The following is a 20,478-nucleotide window of genomic DNA, read 5'->3' as shown; positions in this document are numbered from 1 at the left end:
CAATGTGAAAGCTTTAACGACTATGACAGAAATCAATATTATTTTTTAAATTTTAAATATAATACATTCTATATTATATGATTATTATTATACTATATTACTTTGAATTAATGCTAAACCCTTGTTTGAGGTGAAAAAGAGTTGTCTTCACTTTATGTGTAAACGGTTCAGAGGGGCAAATAACTTTTTTGGGACATTAGAAAAAAAAAGATGAAATCAGAGCCTGCATGCCTTATAAATGTGGCGGGTTGACATAACGTGGTTAGATTGTGTTCTTTAATATGGTGTCATTGAGTCCCTGTTTTGTCATTTGCCAGTTCCTCATGATCTGACCCTGCCTGCATTTGGGGTGTCGTGTCACGTGAGCACTGACTGAGTTGATGGTGGGGGTCGAGGATTTGTTGCACCTCTTGAATCTTAATTTGTATTATTTGTGTGTAAACCAATAAAACAAAACAAAAAAAGTGAATGCATCAAATATAAAGATATTAATGTTTAACATCTAGTCTAGAAATGTTTAAAATGTGATCATCACATTTTAAACCTTTCCACTCTTTAAACGTCATCAACATTTGAGCTGTCTGACACCTGACGGGTGTTACTGATCACATTAATGATGTGATGTAGAAGTCTCCCAGTGAACCATGGAGGCGTGACAGACAGTGAGCCATGATTCATCATATCAGTGAGATTCTGTAGTGTTTAGCTCCAAAATAACAGCTAAAAATGACTTTACTATAGAGAAGAATGGCGTATATACGTCAAATAATGATAAATATATAAAATGGAGTACGAATGAATGTTGGTACAAGCAACAATAAAGAGCAGTCAGTAATGATATCAGTGTTAAGTAAAGGTTTCAGAAAAAAGAAGCAGTTCATAATAAATAAAGAGCTGATATTACACACACACACACACACACACACACCACCAACCTCACAAAAAGGTAGATATTAGGTGTCACACTGGCTGCTGTGACTGATGCTCACTGCTCCTCTCCTCGAGGTGGAGGCGGTGTAGGACAAACAAACACAGCTGGTTTGTGGAAGTTTCTGATGGAAACAAGAAGCTAAATGAGCAGTGATGAAGCTGCTGTAACATATAAACACGTTGTTGTTGTGTGTGTGTTGAAGAGTATAAAGACTGGGTCCCGCTGTGTTACTCAGGCTGCACTACAGCGTCTATTCACAGGCGCGATCCCACTACTGAGCGGCACGGGGGCTTTGACCTGCTCCGTCTCCGACCTGGGCCGGTGCACCCCTCCTTAGACGACCTGGTGGTCCCGGGCTCCCCCAGGAGCACCATATCGATACCGAACTTAGTACGGACACCCGATCGACATAGTCCGCTGCAGCTCAGAGGTCCTGAGCTCAAACGATCCTCCAGCCTCAGCCTCCCGGGAGCTTGGATTACAGGCGCGCGCCACCGCACCCGGCGAGAAAACTCTGCGTCATAGAGGGTCTGGACGTTGACTAACGTGACTTCATCGGGGAGTACCCTCAAGGGGCATTTAGCGACGAAACAAACGTGCATCTGCAGTGTGGACTCAATATATTCTTCATGGGAACTATTTTGCAGAAGGCTACAGACCGGACACAGTGAGAATTAGGGCTGGCTCTTGGCATGAGATATTCTTCCAATTTATTTATTTATTTAACCTCATTTGCAGTAAAATTTCCTCTGTTTTTGTTGTACTGTTTATTATTACATGCGGTGTCTTTAAGTGCTTTTAAAGGCGCCTTTAAATAAAATGAATCATCTCATCATTATTTGTCATTATTATACAGGCGGTCGCCAAGCGTCACATGCTGGAGGGCCGACATAAATTAAAAAATGTTTTTCTGTCTTGAAAATAACAAATGAACAAAGAAACAAAGAAAGAAGAACAAACTGCGCTTCCTTGTTGTTCGTAGATGTACGCTAGGCACCTTGAGATGCTGACGCTATGAGCTCAGCAGACCACACCCCTTTTTTCCGAGGACAAAAGCCGTCATCTGCGACGGCCGAGCGGTTTAGATGCATGTCATTTCGAGCGTTCCAATGCGCATGCGCTCAACCGTTGACATCCGAGGTCGGTGTGAATCCAGATCCGGACCAGCCTGCTTATGATGTCCGCCCTGAAATTATAGACAGACTCCGCTGTTTGTAATAAAATGGCTTTATTTTTTGAACAATGTTGTATGAATGACTAAAAACTGAATATCGATCAGACTGTACATGCTGAGGAGACTCAGGTGGTCCTTTGGAGTGCAGGAGTCACTCTTGAAGACCTTGTTTCACTCTGCTGTGGCATCCGCCAGTTTCTACGAGTAGTCAGCAGCATAGACACAGAGGCCTCACTGAGCGGGTTGCAGCGATACGTCGACGTCGCCGCTATATTAGAAGTGGCAGCTCTGACCCGTGATCTAATACAAGTCAATGGAGTGAACTTTATAAAGCTCCTTCTACAAAGTGTTATAAGTTATTGCCTCTTATTTACACATTCGCACACGGACGAGTATCTTTGACAAACAGACAGGAACCAAAAACAACGTCTGTAACGTTCTCTGATGATTATAAACGTTAACTACTCCTAATATATGTTTATTATAAGGGTAGGCACCAAACCACAGGATGTATTTTAAAAAAAAAAATGTTTTTATGAGTGTTGACAGCTGCTAATGAATGTAACACTGTTACTGTGATGATACATGACAGTTAAACATTGAATCTGTGTCTATAATAACCAGATCCTGCATGTAAATGTGGGAATAAAAGGCAACAACGTCGTTTTTATAAATATAGTGAAATTTCTAATAATATCAATCATGGAGACAAAAATTAACAAAGTCTGCAAACCGGCAGTGAGCCTGCTTTCTTTTCTTTTAGCAGTGAAGTGAGAAACTCCATGACAGAACATTATATAATATGACATTGTATGAAATAAGATGTAATGGTAAAAGAAAGTAAAGTTTTAGTAGGCTGCTTTCATAAATATGCACCATATGTGCATATTTGTGTATGTAATTATTATTATATTATTATTATTATAAATTTTAATTTAAACCAGACTACCCAAGTTGACAGTATGGTAGACAGATGTCACATTTACATGTCAGTATCTGGTTATTATAGACAGACTGAATATTTAACTGTCATGTATCATCACAGTAACAGTGTTACATTCATTAGCAGCTGTAAACACTCATAAAAACATTATAAAAATACATCCTGTGGTTTGGCGCCCATCTGTATACTGAACATACAAAGACTAGTTAACGTTTATAATGATCAGAGAACGTTACATGCGTTGTATTTGGTTCCTATCTGTTTCCTGAATGTGTATGTGTGTGAATGTGTAAATGAGAGGCATTAACTTATAGCACTAGAAGGAGCTTTACAAGGCAAATTGAAGAAATGTGGTGGTGGTGGTGTACACCGTGGGGTGCAGCAGCACACAGCGGGAGCCTCGTTGATGATTAATCAGAAGAAATCTACTGAATTTGTTCACATGTTCAATGATTCTGCTCAACAGACCTGAAAAATGGGACCTCATGAGGGGAGAAGTCAGGGGCTCAGAATGATTACAAGAGGTACGAAGTACTCAAACAGCACCTCATCGTTTGAATGGATTTAAGTCACGTTTCCATGATGAACTATTACATTAATACAGCTGTATCTTATCATGTTTGTTGAATGTGCTGACATTGTAACTTTTATAGACATCAGTCACCGGAAACATTTTCCTCAAACTCTGCTATATTACAGCCACAGCAAGTCACTGGCATAATGAATGAGTGATTGAATCGGGGAGGTAGACATTATTCAGTTTTATTACAGAGAGTCAGCGGTTGTTCAAACTCAGGCTCACCCACTTTAACCGCCATACATTTCACATCCCAGTATGTTCACACAGCATGGGTTGATTTAAAGAGTGCAAACGATGACGATTGTCAGAAACAATGATTTAGTGATTCCCTGTAAACCTCAGCACCAGGGGCGGTTCTAGGGGGGGGCCAACAGGGGCCAGTGCCCCCGTAACTCTGAGTCTGGACCCCCCTGTGGCCCCGCTGACAGGGAGTTTGCATTAATAATACAATGACAGATTTCTTGCAATGATTTTGTACTGAAGGGAAAGGCAGAAATAAAGTGTCTCAGCAGTTTACTACCCAATCAAAATTGTTGAAATTGTAAACACTGCTTTGTCTGAATGAGGGATTTATCTTTTTTTCCGGGTTGTATGTGCCCCCTAACAAAAAAGCCGGCCCCAACCTGGCCCCCCTATTAAAACTGGTCTAGAACCGCCACTGCTCAGCACACACCTTTAGCCTGCGCTCACTCAAATACACTTTGCAGCACAGCACGGAGTGAGGTGTGCACCTGCTTCACTCCACCACTAGGGGGAGCATGTCCCGTTTTCTTGCTGAGTACCAAGTGCCACATCTCACTGACCTGAGGTCAAATGATTTTAAAAGTTTGCATAAATCCCTCAAAGAAAACTGACTTATTGCACCCTTTCACTTTGTGTGAAATTGGCTGTCAGTGGAACAGCAAACGGATGTGCCTATGAGCACAGAGAGGGGATTCCCTTTATTTAGTCTGTGTGGCTGCACAGTGTGGACATCACACCTGTCAGTGTGACTGTTATGTCCTGGCCTAGGGAATACCAGAACAAGACATTGTGATCTCTCTCTTTTTTCCACTGCCAAGAATGAATCACCAAAAACAAATGGATGCAGTCCAAAATACGGAGAATTTCTTTACCCAAACGAAAACAGACTTCAGGGTGAGCAATACCTAAAACAAGAAACAAAACAAGCTGGGTTGTCTCACTTTCCCAACGCAAAACAAAAGTCAACAAAAATACAGGTTTTCTTACCTCACTCCCTAACTAAAAACAGGAGAAAAGGCTACTCACCCCTACTTAAACTGGACTGACTAATAGAATTAGAAATATTTACAATATTTACAAAGAGATACAAAATCTCTGCAACAAAAACGAAGATCAATTTTACAATTGTCACAACAGAGATGATGCTTGTAATCAGTGTGTGTGTATAAAAAGTCAGTGAGTTTCTGGCTCCTGACAGACCCCTGCATGTTTCATCCATATGGAAGATAAATCAAGTCATTAATCAAGAGCATAGATTTTCAGTTTGAGAGCATGATTTCATTCCTTTTCAGTGACACAGCTCCTTCGCGTGCTCAGATTTTTTCTCCTCATGCTCACATTTTGTGCTTGCATTTAAATTTCTTCTGCTTTCTTTCAAAATGTCTGCTTAAAGTAAAACATCACATAATAGTAATAGTAGTAATAGTAATAATAATAATAGTAGTAGTAATAATAGCAATAATAATGACATTTTTTGTTGTCTGTTTCTGAAATCTATGTACAGTCACAGTCAGTGATAATAGAAATAAGGAACATGTCAAAGAAAAACATACAAAATACCATACAATAGAAATCTACATGTGCTGATTTCGTTTCCAGCAGTAGGCCTGTGTTTATGCAGCAAAGTATCGCACAAACTTGTCCCGCACAGCAAAAGCCTCCTGACCACCGCGGTTCGGATGGTCATTCGCAGACTGCAGGTTTTCACCCTCGCACGGCAGCCTGCGCTCTGCATCACCAGGCCTTGTTAGAAAGTTGTGCAGAATGCAGGCTGCCACAACCAAGTGTGTCCACTTTTTCAACAGACATGTGGATGGTTCGGAGGAGGATTCTCCATCTTGCAGCCAGCATTCCGAAGGCCTTTTCCACTGTCATGCGAGCCCTTGACAGCCGATAGTTATATGTTGCTCTGTCCCGAGACAGGTTTCGTCCTCCAAATGGCTTCAGTAGAAATGGCTTCAGAGGAAATGCCGCATCAGCGACTACCACATGAGGCACCTCCCCTAGGAACTCAGCGTCTGGCAAGGGTGTTGGTGGTGGTACGTGGAGGGTGTTGTTCTCCAGCCCCCTGCGCAGTGCAGAGTTCCTAAAGACACCTCCATCGCTGGTTCTGCCAAAATCTCCACATTGTGTCACCAGGAACCTGTAGTTGGCATCAACAAGGGCTAGCAGCACAATAGAGAAGGTCCCTTTGTAATTAAAAAAAGAGACTTCCACTCCTGGGTGGAGCTGTGATAGCAATATGTTTCCCATCTAGTGCTCCGATGCAATTAGGAAACTGCCACTTCTCCCAGAAACCCCTGGGCCACCACAGCCCAGGTTTCTTCAGTTGGCCGAGGGAGGAAGCAGTGCAGCATGTGTTTTTCAATGGCCTTGGTGGTGTCTAGGATACAGTCTGACACTGTTTGCACCCCCACTCTGTAGTCATAGATCATTGAATGCATGGAGTCCCCTGATGCCATGTATCTGCAAAAGAAAGACCTATGTTTAGTTACATTTTATTTGCATAGAATAATATTTTTTTCTTTTCTTAACAGATCCAGAGAAATGCAAGAACAAGTGGAAATCTTTGCGTGACACTTTTAACAGACTCCGGAAAGTTGTTCCACCCAGTGGGTCAGAGGGGGGTTGGTAAGAAGGAATGGAGACACCTGAAATCCATGTGGTTTCTGCTGCCACATCTCAGGGAAAGGAGAAAGGTCTGAAGAAGTGGAAGTGGAAGATGAAGGTGAGGATGAGAGGAGAGTAGATGTGGAGAGTGGGGAGAGAGCAGAGAGGGAGGTGAGGAGAAATGGTGGGGGGGGAGAGACAGGTGAGAGAGCAGAGAGATGAAGGAGAGAGGGCCTGCTCCTACAGCTCCAAAAGAAGGAAGCAGGAAAAGAGTAAGCAAGGAAATCCACCCAGGAACCTCTCCACCGAAGACCTCTATGAGATTTTGAAGACTCCTATTCAACCTGATGACCCAGATGAAATGTTTTTGCTAAGTCTACTGCTAGAGTTCAAGCAAGTGACAACCAACAAGGGCCAGCTGAAAGCATAGCTGTTGACCACAATTTTAAATTGGGATAACAACCAGGTTTTTCACCCTCCCCCCAACCATACCACCCCATCCCACCCCACCACAGCCCTTACTATTTCAACAACCCAAACAACCCCACTTATGAACACTTATGAATAATTAGGCTTTGAATTGTTATTAACTCCTGTATTATATTCTGTAGTCTTGTTATTTATTACTGTCTCTTTATCTATTATTACATGTTTGATTGATCGTTTTAATTACACTGATTTACAGGAAGCATTTTGTATGGAATAAATAAAAAATAATACTTATTATCTGAAGTGTGTGTGTCTTTCCATTTACCTTAATGTGATAGCCAATCTCTGCTTAGCCTCAATTGGCTCTCTGTAGTTAGTCGTTTGCTTACAAAGGTCCTGACCTACATAGGACAACACCTCTTCTAACTGGGCAGCGCTCATCCTGAAGTAGTTTTGGTATCTTTTGCTGTCAACTGCCAATTCCTGCACAAGGGTATAGTAATCCCCCTGCTGTTTTCGTGCCTGGTTGAGAGGATGGACCCACTGCCTTGTCCTGCCGGAGGTGCTCTGCTGGAGGAGTAGAAAAGCAGCCACTTTCCATTTTTTTTTTTTACTCCTGACGTCTGTAAAAGGGTCCTGTTTGAAAACAACAAAGTCTAATTAGTCCTGTTGTCTTTGGGTGACGTTTAATGTTTGAATGGTAGAGGGCGCTATGAGACAATGAATGAAATCCCGCGAAACGATGTGCGGTCAATATGACCGCTTATGGCCGAAATAGGTAAAACAAATCACATTTTCTTTTCTTTTTGTGTAATTTATATAAAAAAAACTATTCTCAATTAAAATACAGACACTTTTAGAAAATCTTTAATGTTTGCATTTTGTTACTTACATCACAGATTGATAACTTAATTGTGATTATGTTCAAAGTTATTATTATTGTTATTATTATTGTCTTAACCTAATTACACACAGATATCTATCGGTTACAGTGTGGCCAACAGTTGAGATCCATTGGCCACACTGTAACGTTAATTCACGTCAGTTAACTGACGTGAATGACGCTCTCTAATAGCAACTAACTTGCTGTTGCCTATATTATATGTCAAGAAACATCTAAATCACACAATGTATTATTCTGTTTAAAAAGTACAAACGTAGGAAGCAAGTACTCACCCATCTTTTTACCGGGTAGTTAGGTCTCTCTCCAGTCGGATGTCGAGCGGACAGCTGATGTGTTTCCAGGGCAACAGACGCACATAGTAAACTCACTCAGTATGGATAGAGAGCGTCAGATGTGACGCAATTGTCGGATGCTCGCTCGCATCGTTTCCAGTTAGGACACGGTGTTAGAGAGTACTCCAGCCATGGATTTTCCCGATACCAAGAACTGTGGAATGTCCTCTTCCTTGTTCCATGTTGAGTTCTTGGTAACATTTTCAGACACGGCTGAGCAGAACCCTCCTCTCTGGATCTTGAGATGTCTAGAATACAAATTGTACTTTAATGCACGATTAAGTACTGTGGCTCACAGTGGCTAACTTATAGGTTTATGTGTAGAGCATTTGCACAATGAAAAGTTTCTGTTCAATGTAAGTGCAGCTGAATCTGGACCTTAGGCTAAATAATGCCATTAGCAGTACCTGTGTTTGCCATATTATATCATGTCAGAATAGCTGCTGTTCAAAAGGTTCATAGATAGGTGAGTAAGTTTGGGCCTACCACTTGGTCCTTTAGGTGCACAATATGTGGTGCTTGATGTGGATGTGGGGGGTTCGGTGGCATCTCCTCCTAGCAGCTCTGGCTCACTGTCTTCCTCCTCAGAGGCAGACGTATGTGTCACTCTCAGCAATTGATGAAACTGCATTGTAAAAAAATATAGATGCAGTAAAAATTAATAAAACCGCAATAAAATAACATCACACACAAAATCATCTAGTGTTACAAGCTGAATCAACATTCAAAATCAGGCTCAATCTGTCAAAATCACCTTTTGTTACAGTGTGAGGCCAAACTTTTCAATGTCCTAACTGGGCATGCAGTTTCCTGCCTCTGTCAGCTCTGACCTGGGGCTGGTAGACTGGCTCCTTGTGTCTGAACACACTGACTTGCCTGGATAGCTCCAGATTCAGAGCTGACAGAGCTGCTGACATTGGGGCTGGGGTCAGTCTGGACCTGAGCTGTGCCTCTGCATTCTTATCTGTCCTTACACAAAACAAGACAGCCTGGTTACACTCCGACATTGTGTTATGCAGAATCTTAAACTATTCGTCCTCATTCTCGTGCTGTAGGTTAGTTTAAAATCAACTGCCAGCCTAGCTACTATACAAGTAAACTGGATCATGTAGGCTAGTCAGCGCTAAGTAAACTGGCAATAGTTTAGACCTTTACAATTAGCAAACAGGCTACATGGATGGGTTGGTTGACACTGACATAATCTTTAAGTATTCATGGCAGTTTGTTTTGAGCTCTAGTATGAAATTCTTGCTGAGTTGATTTAAAGTCCCTTACTGAAAAACTAACTAGTACCTGGCTCCCCCACAATATTCTAAGCTAACGTTAGTGCTACATAGCTTCAGGCTAACATTAGGTCATTGTCTTTCATAACGTTGGCGGCTGTGCGGGGCGGAACATGTAGCGTCGCCTTCTCCTCCTCCAGATGCATCAGTTTTTCTAATTACGGTAACCTCCGTTAGCCTACTGTGCAAGTAAGCTAACGGTTAGCCTGCTCGCACAGTTTAACTATTGGGGACGAGATCTCTTCTCTAAATGTGCAGTCAAATCGTCAGTGTACAAAAATTGCTCATCAGGAACCTCTTTAAAACTTACTTCAGGGTGATGTATTTAAAGTAGGTCCTCTCGATCCATTCGTGTTTTGAAAGACATTTATTCTGCCTCCCGCATTTGCCTTTCAGTAATGTCCTACAGTCAACGAGACGTGCGGTGACCTGTCAATCAACTGGCCATCCATGTAGCCCCGCCCCTTTATGAATTTTCATACAAATATTGCTGCATGAAAATTCTTTTCAGGCCAATTTAGCCAAAAGGTGGCAAATAATTACAAAAGTAAAGCAATTTCAAATGTGAAAACTGTTTGGTGAATGAGTGATTATGTGAGTATTGGCTGTGACTGTGTGTCAGGCATAATAACTGGCAAAATAATCAAAGTGGCCACCATCAGTAATAGGAGGAGGACGCGAGAGGTCTATAAATACGGGTGGAGTTCCTCGTTGCTATTGTAGGAGATGATTTCACTGATACAGCTCCTGCTGTATAGCTGGTTGATCCATGCCTCACAGCATCGGATCCCCGCTAAGCTTGAGAGCATGACACCCCGCAGACAGGCAGTCCCCGCCATGAGTGACGGTTGAGGCCCGGCTCCCTCTCATAGGCCGAGGGACGCCCGAGCGGGGTGCCAATGCACGGCAATACAGCGGTAGAGCTGCGGTGGAGTTAGCTCCTACCCGGCTGCTACTAAAATGGTAGAGTAGTAGTCGGTTATATAGTTTTGTATTTCATGCCAATGTGAACGCTTTAATAAGTATGACAGAAATCAACATTATTTTTTAAATTTTAAATATAATAAATTCTATATTATATGATTATTATTATACTATATTACTTTGAAGTAATGCTAAACCCTTGTTTGAGGTGAAAAAGAGCTGTCTTCACCTTATGTGTAAACGGTTCAGAGGGGCAAATAACTTTTTTGGGACATTAGAAAAAAATGATGAAATCAGAGCCTGCATGCCTTATAAATGTGGCAGGTTGACATAACGTAGTTAGATTGTGTTCTTTAATATGGTGTCATTGAGTCCCTGTTTTGTCATTTGCCAGTTCCTCATGATTTGACCCTGCCTGCATTTGGGGTGTCGTGTCACGTGAGCACTGACTGAGCTGATGGTGGGGGTCGAGGGTTTGTTGCACCTCTTGATCATGTGAATCTTAATTTGTATTATTTGTGTGTAAACCAATAAAACAAAACAAAAAAAGTGAATGCATCAAATATAAAGATATTAATGTTTAACATCTAGTCTAGAAATGTTTAAAATGTGATGATCACATTTTAAACCTTTAACTCTTTAAACGTCATCAACATTTGAGCTGTCTGACACCTGTTGGGTGTTACTGATCACATTAATGATGTGATGTAGAAGTCTCCCAGTGAACCATGGAGGTGTGACAGACAGTGAGCCATGATTCATCATATCAGTGAGATTCTTTGGTGTTTAGCTCCAAAATAACAGCTAAAAATTACTTTACAATAGAGAAGAATCTTGTAAATACATCAAATAAGTGAAATTATATAAAGTGGAGTATGAATGAAAGTTGGAACAAGCAACAATAAAGAGCAGTCGGTGATTATGTTCAGTGTTAATAAAGGTTTCAGAAAAAGGAGCAGTTCATAATAAATAAAGAGCTGATATTATACACACACACACACACACACTACCAACGTCACACAAAGGTAGACATTAGATGTCACACTGGCTGCTGTGACTGATGCTCACTGCTCCTCTCCTCCAGGTGGAGGCGGTGTAGGACAAACAAACACAGCTGGTTTGTGGAGGTTTCTGATTGAAACAAGAAGCTAAATGAGCAGTGATGAAGCTGCGGTATATATAAACACTTTGTTGTCGAGCGTGTGTGTGTTGAACAGTATAAAGACTGGGTCCCGCTGTGTTACTCAGGCTGCACTACAGCGTCTATTCACAGGCGCGATCCCACTACTGAGCGGCACGGGGGCTTTGACCTGCTCCGTCTCCGACCTGGGCCGGTGCACCCCTCCTTAGACGACCTGGTGGTCCCGGGCTCCCCCAGGAGCACCATATCGATACCGAACTTAGTGCGGACACCTGATCGACATAGTCCGCTGCAGCTCAGAGGTCCTGAGCTCAAACGATCCTCCAGCCTCAGCCTCCCGGGAGCTTGGATTACAGGCGCGCGCCACCGCACCCGGCGGGAAAACTCTGCGTCATAGAGGGTTTGGACGTTGACTAACGTGACTTCATCAGGGAGTACCCTCAGGGAGCATTTAGCGACGAAACAAACGTGCATCTGCAGTGTGGACTCAATAAATTTTTTATGGGAACTATTTTGCAGAAGACTACAGACCGGACACAGTGAAAATCAGGGCAGACTCTTGGCATAGGACATACTACTAATTTATGTGTTTATTTATGAATTTATTTATTTATCCTCATGTGCAATACATTTTCCTCTGTTTTTGTTGTAATGTTTGATATTATATAGAGAGAATAACAAACTGTGCCTCCCTGTTGTTTATCGATGTACGCTGGGCACGTTGAGACACTGACGCTACGAGCTCACCAGACCACACCCCTTTTTCATCAGGGCACTCCGCCATCGTCTTCGACGGCCGAGCGGTTTAGATAGATGAAATTTCGAAGCTTCGCAGTGCGCATGCGCTCAGGCTCTCAATTGTGGTGGTTGGTGGTTCGCGTCCAGCCATCCTTTGCTGCTGTAATATTGCTGGTTCGCGTCCAGCCATCCTTTGCTGCTGTAATATTGCTAATTTCCCTGTTTTGTTTTGACAATGATGACAATGTACACTTTTGATGAGGGTCATTTGGGTAGTTTCTGTTGTCATGATGATTTAAAAAGAGCAAACATAATTGCTTGATGATAAATGGCTTCACCCAACCACTTACCATGAGTGAAAGAAAAGTTTTTGTAATATCATTCACTTTCTCTGAGAAATGGGCCGAAAGATCACAAATTCTGCCAGGGCTTGAAAGACTGTGCTTTAGCCGACAGTCGTCTTCACCAATCAGAACATGACTGACTAATAATAGTGTTAATATATAAAATTAAATCATCAGCATCATGACTTTTGATGTTTTTGTGATAAAATGCAACAAATAAGATCAACAACCGTAACCAAATAACCCCCCAAAAAATAGAAAATGCAAAAAGTGCTTATCCTATGGATACTTGTAACTATAACAAGACCTGACAGCTCCTTCAAGTGCACTGTACTGTCTGTAGGATGACTCTCTGAGCGTCTCCTTCTTATACGTCACACTGACAGGTGTGATGTCACACAGACTAAATAAAGGGAATCCCCTCTCTGTGATCATAGGCACATCCGTTTGCTGTTCCACTGACAACCAATTTTACACAAAGTGAAAGTGAGTAATAAAAATAATCTAGAAATAATAATAGCAGTTTTCTTTGAAGGACTTTGGCAAACATTTTAATCATACGACATCAAGTCAATGTAACGTAGCAGGTGGCATAGAGCAGGAAAAGGGGAGGTGCACTGCAGTGGGGTCTACAGTACATAGGTCTGCCTATTATTAAAATGTAAATTAAAAAACAAACAAAACACTTAGTCCATCTGACAGAGGTGGGTGACATGACTGGATCCACTTAACATCTATTAGCCTCCACTAGTTGATCCATTTCAGCAAACCTCTGTCTAACGTATGTAATGTCAGATAAGAGGTGACAAACTGACATTTTCGTGTTTTACTGTATAGGTCAGGGTGGCCAATACGGTTTTTCATTGTAGCGTCAAAACTGAAACTTCCTGTCGAGCCACAGGCCAACAGCAAACATCTTTTGCATTGTTAAGATGCAAAATGATCCCCAGTGAGTCATGAGTCACCCTGACCGACGTGCTTGGATTATAAAAAGATTATAAAAACTACAATATATTTAAACATTTTAACTCACACAAAATTAAAAAAGCATTGGTTTTTATTACGGTAAGTGTTTTAAATCATCATCATCATCATTATTATTATTATTATTATTATTATTATTATTATTATTATTATTATTATTATCATCATAGTTTTTCTCTAGAAACCTCTGAGGGGTATTGCACAAAACTAGGATAAGGGATTAAGCCGGGATATCTTGGTTATCCTGGCTCAATTTATCCGTGATCCGGTTGCACAAAAGCAGGATAGGGGGCAGTAGGATATGTTATGGTATAAGTTACCATGGAGATTTATTCTGTGGAGCTAGCCTGCTCCAGACCAGGCTAACAGCCAGGCTAAGATTAATCCTAGTGATTCACCTGTATTTCCACCGTCAATCCTGTGAGGAATTAATGTGTTTTACAGCATGTCCATGGTCTTTCTAAGTATGTTGCATCACTTTAATTATCCTGCATTAAAATATTACATATATATTGTCATTTTTCCTTTCATTTAAATCTGTTGGCTGTTTGTAATTTCAACAGTCTTTTTATATTTATTCAAGTGGTAGTATTATTACTTGGGCCAAGTGTTAAATTGCTATGCTAATGAAGACTGCTTGCCAAATTGCCATCAGAGATTTCATAAATATGTTTTATTGCAGTAATTGAGATAACAAAACACAGCTGATGAAGTTGCAAAGGTGTTTTCAATGAAATCTGTGACACACACATACACACACACGATTTTTTGCAAGTGGGAGCTTCCTTTATTCTGTTGGGGATGTAGAGAACCTCAATAAAGGAACCATTTGCCGCACAATAAGTGTTTGTATGGAGCTGAAGTCATTCAACATATTCATCACCTTCCCTGGCCACAGAAGACCCCTCCACATCAAGGAGTTTTACAAGATTGCAGGTAACCTCAATTTCAACGTGCAACCATTACTTTCTAATTTGATCAGTCACAGTTAGACACTATTTTTTGTTACAGCTGGATTGTACACACATCAGGATCAAACGCCCCTCAGGAGAACATGAGGGAGATTACATTAACAGGACATCCTTCCACAGCATCACTGTTCAGGTAAGAGTGATTTGTGGTTACTATGACCTACATAAATTAATTCTGTGCAATAAATGACCTTAAACGGTTACAACTTCACATTTCAGATGATCTGTGATGCTGGCTGCCTTTTTTTTTTTAGAGGAAAGTGGCCTGGCTCAGTGCATGACTCCAGAGTCTTTCGGGCTAGTCCAATTTACAAGAGACTTTCACAAGGTAAGCCACACATTTTATTTGTACTGTAAGCACCTTGGACATCATGAGTGTTTAACTCTGCCGTGTAGTTTTCTAAATGATATCTTGCATTATCAGGCGAATTCTCTGGTGTGCTGCTGGGAGACAAAGGCTATGCCTGCGAGTCATTCCTCTCGACTCCCCATGCACACAGCAAGACAAGGGCTTGAATCGAGATGACCTTCGGCCTTCTGAAATCTGGGTTTCAGTGCCTGCACCACCTGAGGGTTTATTTGGCAGTCATTTCTCTTGGTTGCTTGGATCCTGGAATAGAAAGAGCAAAAGAAACAAAGATTCAAACACTGTATTGCAGTTATGGTTACGGTGTGCACTGAAATACTCACTTCTCTTTCTAGTTTCTGGATTTCCAGGTCCAGTTTCCTGAGTGTCCCACGTTTAATTTCAAGCTCCATTTCTTGGTGCTTTCTCTTCTTCAATTTGATTTTAATGTCTGCCAGCTCTCTGTTTCTCCAGGTGCTTTGCATACAGTATTCTGACAGTTTGTGAAGTCTGTAAAAGAAATGTCAATTAGCACAGCAGGATTTGTGCATAATGTAGATTTACTTTAGCCAATACTCACAATGTTACCAGGCTGTTTAGGGGACTGTGCAGCATCTGGGTCCTGTTACACATATATTTTCTATTAGCACCACATCACTGACTTCATACTTTATGGACTAAATAAGCAGGATATTTCCATAAAATTGACGTATCTCAAGCCTTCTGGAGTCCAGTGACAGTCTCCTCATCTGCAGAAGTGCATTCTGCAGCTGCAGATGTGCCTTCCCCCTGCCATATACATACATGTATTGAGAGAACTTGAATTAAGATTTCACAGGACATACCCACCCTGTGATTTGAATACAATGTACTAACCGGATCATCTTCTGGTGGCTCCAAAAGTGTAACTGTGTTCCCAGACACTGTAAGGAAATCCAAAGTCAGACAGTATAATATATTTGACGGTGTTCCAAGTGCAGTAGTACTGCAGTATGTACCTTGGATGAAGCGGACAGTTTCTGCGGCTGGGACAGAGTCAGTTACTGTCCCTCCCTGGATCCCCTCCATCACTGGCCTCCCTTTATTTAAATGGAGTGCCAGCTCCTCTGCTGGGGTCGTATCCTGGCTTAGTGGGCCGCCCCCTGTGCCATTTAACTGCTGCAATCATACAGACAGTCAACATGTCAGCAGACACCTAATCTATTCACCTCATTTGTTCACTGTTATCTACTTTAAAGTCACCAGCCTGCAAAATGTTCTTGTATTTAATTTTAACTTGCTGCCAGGTCATTTTGTAGCCAGACAAATTTGTTCTTTATGAAGGAGAGAAAGATAAAACAGATACAAACATAACATGAGAAAAATAGATTAAACAACACACGTGGATAATTCTTTGCACTTAATCATACTCTACATTTCCTGAGTAACATGCAAAGTGTACAACAGTTGATTAGTGGACTTTAAAGGTATCTCCTTTAGTCCTTTAATTGTAGCCTAATGATGACAGTTCCAGTGGAGCACTGTTTATTAATTGTACAGTTTTGAACTACTTGCGCATTAAGCCGGTCCGCTATTGTCTGTCAGGCTTTCTCTCGTTCTTTAATTATGGCACTGGTGATGCCTTTTTTTCTTATAATGTCTTTCACCTCTTCACAGACCTCCGTCAGGAGCTGTTGTTCAGCAGCCGTGAGATATGAAGCGCGACTCTTATCCACGTTCCCATCGGTGATTCTGTGAGCGATCGCGAGGTCTATTTAAGTCTGCCGTGAACACGCACTTATCCAGACTATCTACACCTGGCTTGACATAGCCGCTCCTTTTCATCCTGGCTTGGCAAACGTGCAACCAATTAAGCCAGGATGCGCCGAGCAGACTAGATCAAGCCGCGCTTGCTCAGTTATCCTGGATTTCTTTATCCTACTTTTGTGCAATACCCCTCTGGTGTTCAAAACTGAACCTTATGTCAGGCTAACCTTAGCCTGGTGGCCCCCCTTTGGTCAGCCCTGATATAGACACACAGGAAACATAATTAATGATGAAAGTAATTTCACATCAAAAAATCTGTTCTTTGCTGGCACTTTGGTATAATTGAAACAGAAACTAGGGATATGATGTATGTCGTCTGGCGTTGACAAAGTACACGACTTCTCTCCCAGTAGCAGACGTGGGCTCATTCCGGTAAAAAATTGCACATCATTTCCCATCAATATCAAAAATGTGACAATAATTCAACATAATCATCCAACTATGTATCCGAAATTAGATTACACTTTCAACAGATGCACATGATCTCTGCTGCTCTAATTCACATGCATGCCCTGCTCTGTGCAAGGCCTCCGTAGGTTTCTGCACACTCTGTCATCGGCCTTCAGAGGGCAGCCGAGTCTCACAAATCATCTTGTTCTGCCCTTCTAAGTTCTGAGAGGACACTTCTTTCTGGGCTCGCCAGTGTATACATTATATTGAATAGATTATACTAGTATATGTCGTATCATATCACAGTATGACAGGTTTTACATCATGATTTGCTCAAGTCCATTACATCCTCATAATGCAACACTAGTACTACTGTCTGCTGTAATGATTTTTTTTTTTTTTCTGATCAAAATGAGTTAAAAGGATTCAGCTATTGATTCTATTCATTCACACACATATTGCATGTGAATAAGACAGAGTTCAATTAAGAATATCTTTTTTTTCCTTTTGAATTGATAAGCATTGCTGCAGTCTGCTCCTCTTGTACACGATGTTCCCTGTAAATCAGTGTGAGCCTCCTCCTCCTCTGCTGCTGCAGAAAATGTGTTTGTAATGAAACTTCAGGGAAGGTTTTATAGATGGAGGGGGAGACTTGCCGTATAGAGTGTCTCTCCACCTGGGAGTTGAGCATTGGACTTGTAAGATACACAAGAAGGAAACATATCTGCTCTTTGTGCATTACATCACTGTATCCTCGTTTCATATACAAAGCACAACCACAATGGACAGAGGAGACACAACAGCCAGGTGTTGGGAAACTATTTTGGTGTCCTGATATTCCTTTTACACTGGTGCTTTTTTTCTGTTACTGTTACTTTTATGTAACCATTGGATTTATTTATCAGGGGGGGAATCCACAGATTTTTCACATCAAAATCTATTTGCAGGTGTTGAACAGTAACACTGCACATGTGAATATAGTTGTACAAAGTCTTTTGCTGCTGAAGAAGGAGCTGAGCCAAGTCTGATGAACGTCTTCAAGCGATGTCGCTTGAGTCAGGGCCGGTTGGTTGTGATGGCTACAAGTTTGAAAAATGAAAAGAAAAAAAAAAAAAAACGGAAAAGAGCTGTGCAGTTAGACAGCTGCAATCATGTCATATCGTTCAGACCATCAGAGCAGCCCAATGGGAAAAAACGTGCATGTCAACCTCCCACTTGCAATTCCGAGTCTGAAACGTCGGGAAATTCCGAGGGCTGTGATATCTCCCACTTGGCAGAATGAATCACGGACACAATTACAAAACCAGCTCTTCAAAGTAAAGAAAACCTATATATTCCAGTCTGCTCAGGTGGTGGGCTGGTTCACCGTTTGTGTGACTAGAATAACCAGAGCAGGTAGACAGTTCTACCAATAGCAGACATAAATGGCTTTCAGACTTCAAATACACGGACACCGATGGACAGAGCAGGATGAAAACATGTCCAAAATCACTTAGTACCCCTATAAAGTGGGCAATATAGTGAGTTCACCATTTTGTGTTGCTGTCTGAATGTATAGTGAGATTTTTTTTTAACCCTATATAGGAGACTTAAGGCATCCCACAATGCACAATGAAAAGTAGTGAACAAACGATGGTCAATGACCAAGCGTTACATACCATCATGAAAAATTGACCAGAATCGTGTCCAAAAGTACTTTTTCATTCGTCTGATGATCTCACGTCATAGTCCACTGTGTGGAACTCCCTCTGTAGTGAGTAGAGAGTACTGAATGAGTAGCGAATGAGTGTGTGACTGCCAAATATCTTAGCCTCGTTGTTTCTCCAATGAGCAGAATATCCCCATGGGCCAAGTGCCTGCACTTGTCAAACAAGTACGAAACAGACAAATTGGAAGGAGCAAAGCCATTAAGTACTTGAAAACAGTGTTGTATAATCAAGAGTTGTTTGAATATCTTCACGGACGTAAGAGCAGTTGTCAAACAAATGTGTTACATGAGGGAGAATCATTTCATAATTCATTAATAATTTATCTGCTTTCTTCTTCAAGTTACTTCCAGTGAAGCCAGTATTAAGCTCCACCATTTCTTTCCTGTCTTCTTCCTTACCAGCCGCTTTGAAGGAACGTGGTGAACTAGAATCCCCGAATATTTGAACCCATGTATCAAATGAAGGTTTCTCCCAGGAACAAAAGCTCCGGTTCAACATCAGAAAGTGTCCTCTCATTATTGTATCCATTAACAGCATGTTGTTTAGACTTATGGATTGCCGGCTCTCCTTCACTGGCAAACACAATTAAAGGAAAAGTTCAGCTAGAAAAGCGATAATTCATTCATCATGTGCTCACTGCTTGAAAAACAGTTTCGCAGCATTCCCTTGATAGGGAAGTATTTAAAAAAAAAAAAAAAAACAGCACCCCCCAACAAAAGAACATCAAATGGTCCATAACAACTCGTATGATTTGAAAAGATGTTATTTGACACCTTTTTCTAAACCAAACTCTTCACTATCGCTGCTAAGCTGAAAGTGTTAGCGTTCATTTCCTTTTAGATAGACTGTTCCTTAAAGCTGGAAGACATCACCTCAGCTCGCTGCCTTATCAAGGAGCATGGGGGGGGGGGGGGGGGGTGTTGTTCAGTGTGGTAGTAAATTTAACATTTTGGACGGTGGAAGCATTCCTTTGTATTAAAAAAACATTGACTCTATTTTCAGGTCAGGAAAATGCACTGTTGCTCTTTTACTTCTTTACATAGAGCTGCAATCTGCGTAGAAATGCTGGTTTTGGATTGTCACAATGATCATTTACGAGGTTGATTTAATATCAAATGAGCTATTACAGAGCTTCCAACCAGACTATTTATTATACACTCACATTTTAGTAATCGCCACTTCATTTCGGATTGTTTCTCCTGCTCGAATTTGGGCAACAATCAAATCAAATGTGTCTCTCCTTTGAGTCAAAACTATACAGCATCACTCAGAAGCTCAGTGTACTCTTTTGAACCAAGTGAATACTGAGTGTCATTAGATTTTATTCCCTCACTTATCTGTCAGGAAAATGTCAGCTGAGAATGTAATTAACCCTAATTAATGATAGTTTTGGAGGGAGAACAACTCAGTTATGCAAACTGTTATCTCCGTAACTTTGACAATACGTTTGCTCTCCTCGATACCTCTTGTCTGATTGGTCAGCCGCTGAGAGAATGTGCTGATGTCTGACCGGCCATAACCCACCAACAGTCCCCTATCATTCCATTCTCAGACAGTAAACACTGACAGGCTTCACACCGTCTCGCCATCAGGCGGGAGGTTTGATCAGTCGCGTGGCTCCTAACCCATCCTGACTTCTCCCAGGGATCTGATCCATGATGCCTTCGGAAGACGGACATGAGGAATGTGGAAAAGG

At 41.5% G+C, this 20,478-nt stretch overlaps 3 long non-coding RNA genes across 4 annotated transcripts in view; all 3 read right to left on the bottom strand.

Annotated features, from left to right (window-relative positions):
* Nucleotides 1-9,824, bottom strand: part of LOC115584166 (uncharacterized) — a 55,292-nt gene extending 45,468 nt beyond the window's left edge. Inside the window, exon 1 of the long non-coding RNA XR_003984503.1 lies at nucleotides 9,740-9,824. This is a non-coding gene — a long non-coding RNA (uncharacterized LOC115584166). The remainder of the gene's footprint in view (nucleotides 1-9,739) is intronic.
* On the bottom strand, nucleotides 8,278-9,028 carry LOC115584164 (uncharacterized). The gene is made up of 3 exons (XR_003984500.1): nucleotides 8,901-9,028; nucleotides 8,633-8,771; nucleotides 8,278-8,394 (listed from the first exon to the last, which is right to left on the bottom strand). It is a non-coding gene; the product is annotated as an uncharacterized LOC115584164 (long non-coding RNA).
* A 5,031-nt stretch (nucleotides 9,825-14,855) lies between the features above and the next one.
* The window catches only part of LOC115583567 (uncharacterized), a 10,372-nt gene continuing 4,749 nt past the window's right edge, over nucleotides 14,856-20,478 (bottom strand). The window contains exons 3-7 of one of the 2 annotated variants that reach the window (XR_003984389.1): nucleotides 15,876-16,035; nucleotides 15,754-15,800; nucleotides 15,458-15,666; nucleotides 15,222-15,387; nucleotides 14,856-15,141 (exon numbers count right to left, since the gene is read on the bottom strand). This is a non-coding gene — a long non-coding RNA (uncharacterized LOC115583567). Of the gene's footprint in view, nucleotides 15,142-15,221; nucleotides 15,667-15,753; nucleotides 15,801-15,875; nucleotides 16,036-18,731; nucleotides 18,832-20,478 lie in introns of those variants that run through there. The other variant, XR_003984390.1, reaches the window with a different exon arrangement.

Source organism: Sparus aurata, chromosome 6 (genome assembly GCF_900880675.1).
Source record: "Sparus aurata chromosome 6, fSpaAur1.1, whole genome shotgun sequence".
Lineage (NCBI taxonomy): Eukaryota > Metazoa > Chordata > Actinopteri > Spariformes > Sparidae > Sparus > Sparus aurata.
The sequence above is the reverse complement of the archived record's forward strand: the minus strand, read 5'-3'. Positions and strand labels throughout refer to the sequence as shown.